Source organism: Coregonus clupeaformis, chromosome 10 (genome assembly GCF_020615455.1).
Source record: "Coregonus clupeaformis isolate EN_2021a chromosome 10, ASM2061545v1, whole genome shotgun sequence".
In the NCBI taxonomy this organism is placed as follows: domain Eukaryota; kingdom Metazoa; phylum Chordata; class Actinopteri; order Salmoniformes; family Salmonidae; genus Coregonus; species Coregonus clupeaformis.
The window spans coordinates 60049662-60061723 of NC_059201.1; positions in this window are offsets into that span (position 1 = coordinate 60049662).

Genomic DNA, 12062 nt, shown 5'->3' on the forward strand with positions numbered 1-12062 from the left:
CACGGACCAACAAATATTATTTACATCAAAAACATAGGAATCACTGCAAAACGTATTGTATGACCTCTAATACACTACATTAGGCCCAGCCTTTGGAACTTTGGTTTTCCTAGATATCGATACTATATTGCGATCACTTCATCCGATGGATCTGGATACTGCTTTCAAGCTAATTTCTGAAGCATTAGTAAAGATGTGATCAATACAGGTTGATGATTTAATTCCTGTGCTGTTTGTAACTACCCTGGTAGGTTGACTGATAACCTGAACCAGGTTGCAGGCACTGGTTATAGTTAGCAGCTTTTTCTTGATTGGGCAGCTTGATGAAATCCAGTCAATATTTAAATCACCCAGAAAATATACCTCTCTGTTGATATCACATACATTATCAAGCATTGCACACATGTTATCCAGATACTGACTGTTAGCACTTGGTTGGTCTATAGCAGCTTCCCACAAGAATGGGCTTTAGGTGAGGCAGATGAACCTGTAGCCATTTTACTTAAACATTATTTAACATGAGATCCTCTATAAGCTTTACAGGACTGTGGTTCTGAATATAAACAGCAACACCTCCACCATTGGCATTTCTGTATTTTCTGTAAATGTTGTAACCTTGTATTGCTACCACTGTATCATCAAAGGTATTATCTAAGTGAGTTTCAGAGATAGTCAGAATATGAATATCATCTGTTACTAGCAAGTTGTTAATTTCATGAACCTTGTTTCTTAAACTACATATGTTAACTTGGGCTATTTTGAGCAGTTTTCTGGGATGCTTGCTTGTTTTCATTGCTGTACTGGGAAGCTTAGCAGAAGTAGATATTCTCATGTTATTTATGTTAGTGCAGGGTGAGCTGCACACAGTGGATAAATTAGGTTACTTACATTGTGTCTACCAACGCCCCTGGTATAATGTACATTTGTTAAAGCATTATGACAACTCAGTGACACAATGGTAGGGATCAACTGAGCTGGGCTTGGGTCATTGATAAGTAATTGTCTCAACGCAGCCTTATAATGCTGTGAAAGGATTCAGGAACCCAAATGATTTGGGTGGATCCCATCCTCCTTATAAAATGTTTTGGAGCGGGCAGGCCTTCCCCGGGAGGAAGAGCAGCTCCATCTTGCCGACATCCAAGCTGAGATATCTGCCAGGCATGCAGAGATACGTGTCACTACCTGGGTGTCAGAAGGGGGGAAGGAGAAAAGTAGTTGAGTGTCATCTGCATAGTACTGATAGGCGAGACCATGTGAGGATATGACGGTGCTGAGTGACTTGGTGTATAGAGAGAAGAGGAGAGGGCCTAAAACCGAGCCCTGGGGGACACGAGTGTCACGTGGTAGGAGCGACCTGCCAGGTAGGATGCAATCCAAGAGTGTGCAGCGCCTGAGACGCCAATCCCGGGGAGGGTGGAGAGGAGGATTTGATGGTGTCAAAGGCAGCGGATAGATCTAGGAGGATGAGAACAGAGGAGAGTCAGCTTTGGCAGTGCGGAGAGCCTCCGTGACACAGAGAAGAGCAGTCTCGATTGAGTGATCCGTCTTGAAGCCTGACTGGTTAGGGTCAAGAAGATCGTTCTGATAGAGGTAGCAAAAGAGTTAGTCAAAGACAGCACACTCAAGTGTTCTGGAAATAAAAGAAAGAAGTGATACCGGTTTGTAGGTTTTTACGTCAGAGGGGTCGAGTGTTGGTTTCTTGAGGAGGAGAGCGACTCAGACCATTTTGAAGTCATTTTGAAGCCACTGGTCAGGGATGAGTTGATGAGGGAAGTGAGTAATGGGAGAAGTTCTCCAGACATGGTCTGGAGAAACGAGGAGGGGATGGGGTCGAGTGGGCAGGTTGTCGGGTGGCCAGACCTCACTAGTCGCAGGATTTCATCTGGAGAGAGAGGGGAGAAAGAGCCCAAGGCGTAGGGTAGTTCTGTGTGAGTGGGACCAGTGGACTCAATATGCTGAGTGAATGAGGCGCAGATGTCGTCACCCTTCTTTTCAAAGTTTTCCGCAGAGAGCGAGAAGGGAGGGGGAGGGAGTGGGTGGAGGATTAAGGAGGGAGGAGAAGGTGGGAAATAGTTTCCTAGGGTTAGAGGCAGAAGCTTAAAATTTAGAGTGATAGAAAGTGGCTTTAGCAGCGGATACAGAGGAAGAGGAGGTCGAGAGGAGGGAAATAAATTATGATATGTCCTCTGGAAGTTTCATTTTCCTCAATTTTTGCTAAGCTGCCCCCTGCCCTGTTCTGTAAGCTCGCAATGAGTCACTCAACCACGGAGCAGGATTGGAGGGCCGAGCCGGCCAGGAGGAAAGGGGACAGCTTGAGTCATAGGATGCTGAAAGGGAGGATAGTAGGGTCAAATAGGCGGAATCAGGAGACAGGAGGGAGAAGGATTTAGCAGAAGGGAGAGGTGAAAGGATAGAAGAGGAGAGATTAGTGGGAGAGAGAGAGAGAGAAGATTGCAATGGAGCATGACCATCTGGGTAGGAGTTAAGTGGCTAGGGTTGGAGGAGAGCGAGACAGAAAAGGAAACAAAGTATTGATCAGAGACCTGAAGGGGGGTTGCTTTGAGATTAGTAGGCGAACAGCCTCTATAAAGATGAGGTCAAGTGTATTGCCTGCCTTGTGAGTGGGAGGGGACTTGGAAAGGTTGAGGTCAAAAGGGGAAAGGAGGGGAAAGAAAGAGTTGGAAATAAATTAATTGAAGGCAGACGTTGGGAGGTTGAAGTCACCCAGTACGAAGAGCGGTGAGCCATCGTAAGGAAATAAGCTTGTCAAGGTGTCAAGCTCATTGAAGAACTCTCTAAGCGAACCTGGTAGGCAATAAATGACAACAATGTTAAGCTTGAGTGGACAAATGACAGTGACAGATGAGTGAGGGAGAAAAGAGAAAATCTCCACTTAGGAGAAATGAGCAGCCACCGGATAATCTCAGACTATGAGAGAAAACGTAATCAGATGAAGAGAAAGCAGAGGGATTAACAGTGTTCTCTGGGGTGATCAATGTCACTGTCAGGGCCAAAAGGTCTAGGGACTGAAGGGCAGCATAGGCTGAGATTAACTCAGCGTTCTTGACCGCAGATCGGCAGTTCCAAATGCTGCCGGAGACCAGCAATTCCACATGGGTTGTGCACGCACGGTACACTAAATTAGAAGGGTTGCACCCAAGGGGTGGGGAGAGTCTATAAAGCCTACAGGGAGAGGAGCGAACCGGGATAGAAATCACACACATACAGTGCCTTCAGAAAGTATTCACACCCCTTGACTTATTCCACATTGTGTTGTGTTACAGCCTGAAAAATTGATTAAATTGAGATGTTTTTGTCACAGGCCTATACACGATACCCCATAATGTCAAAGTGGAATTATGATTTTAGAAATGTTTACAAATTAATTTAAACTGAAAAGCTAAAATGTCTTGAGTCAATAGGTATTCAACCCCTTTGTTATAGCAAGCCTAAATAAGTTCAGGAGTAAAAATGTGCTTCACAAGCCACATAATCAGTTGCATGGACTCACAAATATTTTATTTTTTATTTTTTATTTCACCTTTATTTAACCAGGTAGGCCAGTTGAGGACAAGTTCTCATTTACAACTGCGACCTGGCCAAGATAAAGCAAAGCAGTGTGATAAAAACAACAAACACAGAGTTACATATGGAATAAACAAAACGTACAGTCAATAACACAATAGAAAATCTATATACAGTGTGTGCAAATGTAGTAAGTTATGGAGGTTTGTATTAACACTGGAGTGATAGATGTGCAGAAGATGTGCAAATAGAGATACTGGGGTGAAAATTAGCAAAATAAATAACAATGTAAATAACAATGTAAATAACAATATGGGGATGAGGTAGTTGGGTGGGCTAATTACAGATGGGCTGTGTACAGGTGCAGTGATAGTAATAGTGTATAACATGATCTTTGAATGACTACCTCATCTCTGTACCCTACACATACAATTATCTGTAAGGTCCCTTAGTCGAGCAGTGAATTTCAAACACATATTCAACCACAAAGACCAGGTAGGTTTTCCAATGTCTCACAAAGAAGGGCACCGGTTGGTATACGGGTAAATAAATAAAAAAGAAGCAGACATTGAGTATCTCTTTGAGCATGGTGAAGTTATTAATTGCACTTTGGATGGTGTATCAATACACCCATTCACTACAAAGATACAGGCATCCCTCCTAACTCAGTTGCCGGAGAGGAAGGAAACCGCTCAGGGATTTCACAATGGTGACTATAAAACAGTTACAGAGTTTACTGGCTGTGATAGGGGAAAACTGAGGAAGGATCAACAAAATGTTTGTACTCCACAATGCTAACCTAAATGACAGAGTGAAAAGAAGGAAGCCTGTACAGAATACAAATATGTGACTTGTTTCAGAAAACTAGTGTGATCAGTGATTTGAAGGAGTCAGGCGCAGGTGGGTAAATCACAGAATATAGAGTTTAAAACAGGTGCACTGGAACAAAACAGGCACACAGGGAAAATATACCCTGGCAAATACAAAATACACGTAGCTCAACCGAGCTACTCTCTCCTCACATTAAACAATCACCTACAAGGACAAGGGGACAGAGGGAACACTTATAAACATACTAATGAGGGGATATGAACCAGGTGTGTGTAATAGACAAGACAAAACAAATGGAATGATGAGAAGTGAAGCGGCAGTGGCTAGAAGGCCGGCGATGACGAACGCCGAAGCCTGCCCGAACAAGCAGGGGAGGCAGCTTCGGAGGAAGTCGTGACAACTAGGCGTATGTCGAGTGTCACTACTTCACAGGAGAGGCATTTGAACGAAAACTTTTTTTTAAAATCAAAATGCGTTTCTTGACAGAAATGCCTTCTGGAACATGTGACCTTTCATGTGCCTTAATTAACAAATGTGTATGCCATCTGTAAATACGAATACAATTGTTAAATTACGAACCCAGTTGCTTTAACCATGGAAAAAGACAGGAACCTTCCCGCTAGCCATGATTGGCTGAGATAATGGATGGGCTGGACATGCCGAAGATGAGTTTGATGAGATGAGGTTTGGTCTGCCATGTAGCACACTTCTGACTATAACATGAGCTGGTCAGTATGTGTAGGTAATCCTTTCTAACGTTGCTTTTTTGAAAGATATCACGTAGCAGAACTGCAAAAGTGTTGCTCTCCACTTTCTGGAGGACCGAATTTTGAAATCAGTGGAATGCCTGGTGGAATTAGAGTACGATAGCTAAGGAGATGGAGAAATTCTGGCATTTTGATTTCAAATATGCAGAGGGAGACGAAAAGAGAACACACAGAAGGCTGTTGTATAAAACACCTGTCTCGGGGTTACATCTTCAAACTAAGGACAACCATGGCATCCGTGAAAGAGAGGGAGAAGCGTCCATCCATGTATATGGGTAAGAGAGTCTATCTAGCTACATTTTCAGATATTATACATTTCTAATTTTGTTGTCAGAAAGTTGTTTTCATTTTAAGTTAAAGCGTACTGTTAGCTAGCTAGCTAATGTTAGCTGGCTGGCTCGCTAGCTAACGTTACGTGTATGTTCTGTGTAGTGATATTATTTGTATCTCAGAGCCATTTGTATTGCTAGTTATAGCCTAATGTTAGCTAGCTAGCTAACATTGAACCTGGTTGGTTAGCTACCTGTAGATTCATGCAGGGTAGTAACATTATGAGTTGAGATTATGGTTAATTGTTTAGCTACATGTCTAAACAAAAGACTTCACTATGCAAGTAACCATTTCACTACACCTTCTATATCCTGTGCATGTGACAAATAAACTTTGATTTTATTTGATACAGTATGTGTTTACCAGAGACGGTAATGTGAAGAACATGACCTGCACAAAAGTCAAATTAGAATATAACGTTAGGCCAACAAGACAGTGTCCAAGTTCTAAAATGTTCTGGTAGAATGCCCTGCTTTTATTTCGTCACACTCACAACCGTAAGCTATTTTCTGTAATTAGCTCGCCATTAACTTGTAAATAATGATCTTGTTGTGAGTTTATTTTCCCGTAATAATAAAGACAAATGAGCTAAAGTGAAGACGTTGTCAGCTATATCATATGGTCATTATTTGAACTGGCTAGCCAGCTAACTTAAATTTTGCTAGCTAGCTAACAAGCTAGAAATGAACAAAAACATTGTTTAGAAAGTTGATTTTAGTTGCCTGGTTTGCTAGATTGAGATATACTAAATTCATTAAACGGGTGGGTATATTGGTATTACAATACACTAGTTATGCTCATTTGGACCACCAGGCTGCTGATATCATGCAGCCTGTAGTTTTTGTGTTTATATTTTTTCATAATGACAATGACAAGTTTGATGTCGGATGACAATAGAATGTTCATGATGTCACTGCGACAGCTGTCCATAGACATTGAATAAACCAGCTTTTAGTCTTGAAATCTTTGGTTGTTTAGTACATACAGTGAGGGAAAAAAGTATTTGATCCCCTGCTGATTTTGTACATTTGCCCACTGACAAAGAAATTATCAGTCTATAATTTTAATGGTAGGTTTATTTGAACAGTGAAAGACAGAAAAACAACAAAAAAATCCAGAAAAACGCATGTAAAAAATGTTATGAATTGATTAGCATTTTAATGAAGGAAATAAGTATTTAACCCCTCTCAATCAGAAAGATTTCTGGCTCCCAGGTGTCTTTTAAACAGGTAACGAGCTGAGATTAGGAGCACACTCTTAAAGGGAGTGCTCCTAATCTCAGCTTGTTACCTGTATAAAAGACACCTGTCCACAGAAGCAATCAATCAATCAGATTCCAAACTCTCCACCATGGCCAAGACCAAAGAGCTCTCCAAGGATGTCAGGGACAAGATTGTAGACCTACACAAGGCTGGAATGGGCTACAAGACCATCGCCAAGCAGCTTGGTGAGAAGGTGACAACAAAGTTGGTGCGATTATTCGCAAATGGAAGAAACATAAAATAACTGTCAATCTCCCTCGGCCTAGGGCTCCATGCAAGATCTCACCTTGTGGAGTTGCAATGATCATGAGAACTGTGAGGAATCAGCCCAGAACTACACGGGAGGATCTTGTCAATGATCTCAAGGCAGCTGGGACTATAGTCACCAAGAAAACAATTGGTAACACACTACGCCGTGAAGGACTGAAATCCTGCAGCGCCCGCAAGGTCCCCCTTCTCAAGAAAGCACATATACATGCCCGTCTGAAGTTTGCCAATGAACATCTGAATGATTCAGAGGAGAACTGGGTGAAAGTGTTGTGGTCAGATGAGACCAAAATTGAGCTCTTTGGCATCAACTCAACTCACCGGGCTTTTAGAGGAGGAATGCTGCCTATGACCCCAAGAACACCATCACCACCGTAAAACATGGAGGTGGAAACATTATGCTTTGGGGGTGTTTTTCTGCTAAGGGGACAGGACAACTTCACCGCATCAAAGGGACGATGGACGGGGCCATGTACCGTCAAATCTTCCCTCAGCCAGGGCATTGAAAATGGGTCGTGGATGGGTATTCCAGCATGACAATGACCCAAAACACACGGCCAAGGCAACAAAGGAGTGGCTCAAGAAGAAGCACATTAAGGTCCTGGAGTGGCCTAAACAGTCTCCAGACCTTAATCCATATAAAATCTGTGGAGGGAGCTGAAGGTTCGAGTTGCCAAACGTCAGCCTCGAAACCTTAATGACTTGGAGAAGATCTGCAAAGAGGAGTGGAACAAAATCCCTCCTGAGATGTGTGCAAACCTGGTTGCCAACTACAAGAAACGTCTGACCTCTGTGATTGCCAACAAGGGTTTTGCCACCAAGTACTAAGTCATGTTTTGCAGAGGGGTCAAATACTTATTTCCCTCATTAAAATGCAAATCAATTTATAACATTTTTGACATGCATTTGTGGTGGCCGAACAACGATGCTGATATGCTGTGTTGACAAGAAATCCGCTGACACTGTACTTTGATTATAAAAGTTTATTATATCAAAAGATTTCAGCGTCAATTTACAGATTTCTGCAGAATCTGGAGAACAACTAACCCAATCTCAAATATGATTATTCTTCCCGTCCTTTGTTGAAAACCTGATATATATCCTATGTAACATAAGATGGGTGTTTTGAATAGACCAATCCCTGGCTTCCACATATACAAGTCTCCTCTGTTTCAGGGGGCCCCTATAGTAATGCTTTCCCGATGTTTCAGCAAGGCAGAGTAAAATTAATCTAACACACCATTTGCAAACGTCAGCCAAAATTATAAACTGTTCAGATACTACATATTTCCCCCCTTCGAGACTAATTAAGTCTTGAAAACAAAAAGAATAGGATTATGACAAATAACAATTTTTATTACATCAGGCTTCTTGAGTAACTTTAGCAATAAAACAAAATGTATGGAGAATAAACACATTGTGAGTGTAAACTAATTTTTATGGAGTGTGAGAGCCAAAAACCTGTCTGGCAGCTTTCATTCCAAATATCCATCAATCAATCAAGACAGGAAAATTCTCTCACGGCCCCTCTGCCCCAGGCGACCACCTAAGTACTCCAGATCAATTTATAAATCTTTATCAATGCATTTTAAGCTATGATGCAATTTAATACACATGAAAACCTCAGAAAACAAAATACAATAAAAAATGTCCACATTCAGGCTGGTCGACCCATCGGACCCTCCTGTGGATTCTCTCTGTCCCTGCCTAGACCCAATATCCCTAAGCATCCACGAAAAAAAAAAAACATCTGAGGTCCCCACATGTACCCAACAACAGAAAACATCATTCTTCAAAAAATTAATACAGAAAGAATATGACACAAATTATGTATTACACATGCAAATATGTACAGTGGGGAAAAAAAGTATTTAGTCAGCCACCAATTGTGCAAGTTCTCCCACTTAAAAAGATGAGAGAGGCCTGTAATTTTCATCATAAGTACACGTCAACTATGACAGACAAAATGAGGAAAAAAAATCCAGAAAATCACATTGTAGGATTTTTAATGAATTTATTTGCAAATTATGGTGGAAAATAAGTATTTGGTCAATAACAAAAGTTTCTCAATACTTTGTTATACACCCTTTGTTGGCAATGACACAGGTCAAACGTTTTCTGTAAGTCTTCACAAGGTTTTCACACACTGTTGCTGGTATTTTGGCCCATTCCTCCATTCAGATCTCCCCTAGAGCAGTGATGTTTTGGGGCTGTCGCTGGGCAACACGGACTTTCAACTCCCTCCAAAGATTTTCTATGGGATTTAGATCTGGAGACTGGCTAGGCCACTCCAGGACCTTGAAATGCTTCTTACGAAGCCACTCCTTCGTTGCCCGGGCGGTGTGTTTGGGATCATTGTCATGCTGAAAGACCCAGCCACGTTTAATCTTCAATGCCCTTGCTGATGGAAGGAGGTTTTCACTCAAAATCTCACGATACATTGCCCCATTCATTCTTTCCTTTACACGGACCAGTCGTCCTGGTCCCTTTGCAGAAAAACAGCCCCAAAGAATGATGTTTCCACCCCCATGCTTCACAGTAGGTATGGTGTTCTTTGGATGCAACTCAGCATTCTTTGTCCTCCAAACACGACGAGTTGAGTTTTTACCAAAAAGTTCTATTTTGGTTTCATCTGACCATATGACATTCTCCCAAACCTCTTCTGGATCATCCAAATGCACTCTAGCAAACTTCAGACGGGCCTGGACATGTACTGGCTTAAGCAGGGGGGACACGTCTGGCACTGCAGGATTTGAGTCCCTGGCGGCGTAGTGTGTTACTGATGGTAGGCTTTGTTACTTTGGTCCCAGCTCTCTGCAGGTCATTCACTAGGTCCCCCCGTGTGGTTCTGGGATTTTTGCTCACCGTTCTTGTGATCATTTTGACCCCACGGGGTGAGATCTTGCGTGGAGCCCCAGATCGAGGGAGATTATCAGTGGTCTTGTATGTCTTCCATTTCCTAATAATTGCTCCCACAGTTGATTTCTTCAAACCAAGCTGCTTACCTATTGCAGATTCAGTCTTCCCAGCCTGGTGCAGGTCTACAATTTTGTTTCTGGTGTCCTTTGACAGCTCTTTGGTCTTGGCCATAGTGGAGTTTGGAGTGTGACTGTTTGAGGTTGTGGACAGGTGTCTTTTATACTGATAACAAGTTCAAACAGGTGCAATTAATATAGGTAACGAGTGGAGGACATAGGAGCCTCTTAAAGAAGAAGTTACAGGTCTGTGAGAGCCAGAAATCTTGCTTGTTTGTAGGTGACCAAATATTTATTTTCCACCATAATTTGCAAATAAATTCATAAAAAATGTGATTTTCTGGAGAAAAAAAAATCTCAATTTGTCTGTCATAGTTGACGTGTACCTATGATGAAAATTACAGGCCTCTCTCATCTTTTTAAGTGGGAGAACCTGCACAATTGGTGGCTGACTAAATACTCTTTTCCCCCACTGTATAGAAATCATTGCAGACACTGAAATGTAGTCCCCTGCACTGCATCTCCTCAGCAGTGTCGACTTTCAATGCAACGTCGATGATGGAATCTGAACATTTCCACACCGTCCTTGTTCAACTTCCTCCAGTCCATTCATATTGTCCATGTTTGAGTATTTGAATCCCACTCTACACATTCCCCCATATGCTTCTGGAAGAAAAGAAAACACCAACCAGTATCTTTTGCAAAGCAACACATGCAAATTAAAACATCAATATCAATAATAATATAAAAATGATATATAAAATGATATATAAAATGAATCACATTCCATTTCCCCCCTTTGATTCATAAGAAAATACTAAATATCACAATAATATGTGAAGAAATGTGAAAAATGATCACACAATCAGATATTCAAAATGGATATCTATCCATCAATACTCCATCCAGTCCCACTTGTTCATCTCCATCTAGATCAGTAACAGTTAACAACGGCATCTGAGTGTTTTCTCCAGGCATCACAACTCCAACCCATCTCAATATCATAGCCTTTGCAAAAGTCAATAACAAAGTACGAAAGCAAAACATCTCACACAGCACTACAAGGGCCGCCACTAAAATCTGAACTATCACTGCTCCCACTGGGCCTAACTGATCTTGCAACCAAGCCTTCTCTGACCATCCAGCTCCTTCAGATTGACCAAACGCATCCCTTATACTCTTCAATGCATCTATAACACTATTGATATTATCGGAACTATCGGGGATCAAAGTATAACAATCGTCCCCCGTCAAGTTCATAACCACACATAAGCCACCCTGTTTGGCTAAAATATAGTCAAGAGCCATGTTATGTTTCAACAGCGTCAGTCTGTGACTTCTTTGAGTATTTGACAGAAGGTTAAACCCTCGTATCGTTTCGTTTGCAAAACCCTGCAAAGTAATATTATCAATGTGATCTGCCAAAAATGTTACACCATACCATGGAAAAAGTCCAAGTCCCCACTTCTCTCCTAGACTTATCCTCCAATGGTAGGATTCCAGATTATGAAATTGCGCCATTTCCCTTTTCACCCTATTTCCAGACCTAGAATCAGATTGAGCTGTGTCCGGTGCTTCCCCCTTTTGAATGGTATAAACCTCATATGGAAGCTTCAACGTTGACATGTAACAACATCCTGTCCATCCATAGGGTAAGAATATATAGGCTTTATCACCACAAACCCACCAAATATCTCGAACGTTCCCTATAGTCACATTGCCAGGCAAAAGCTGATCTTTTACCATCAAAGTCCTGCTCTTCTTACTAAATGGAACAGAAAAAGTGACTATATATATCTCATCACTAACCTTACAGTCATGACTACTGTAATATACTGCTCCTGAACTTCTTTGGTGACTGTGGAAACTTCAACAGACTTTAAATCTTTCATCATAAGCGTCACATTACGAGTTACATAGCCTTCTAACCAGTAATTCTTAACCGGAACAAATTTGAACGCTGGCTCTAAATAAGTACAAGTATATTCTCCCTGATCTTCCCATGTAACATTACGCAAAAGAAGTGAGCAATCACTCATAACCCTCTTCCACTTCATATCGTTGTACAAAATATATTTCCTTTGACTAGGGGGCACAGCTTCTAC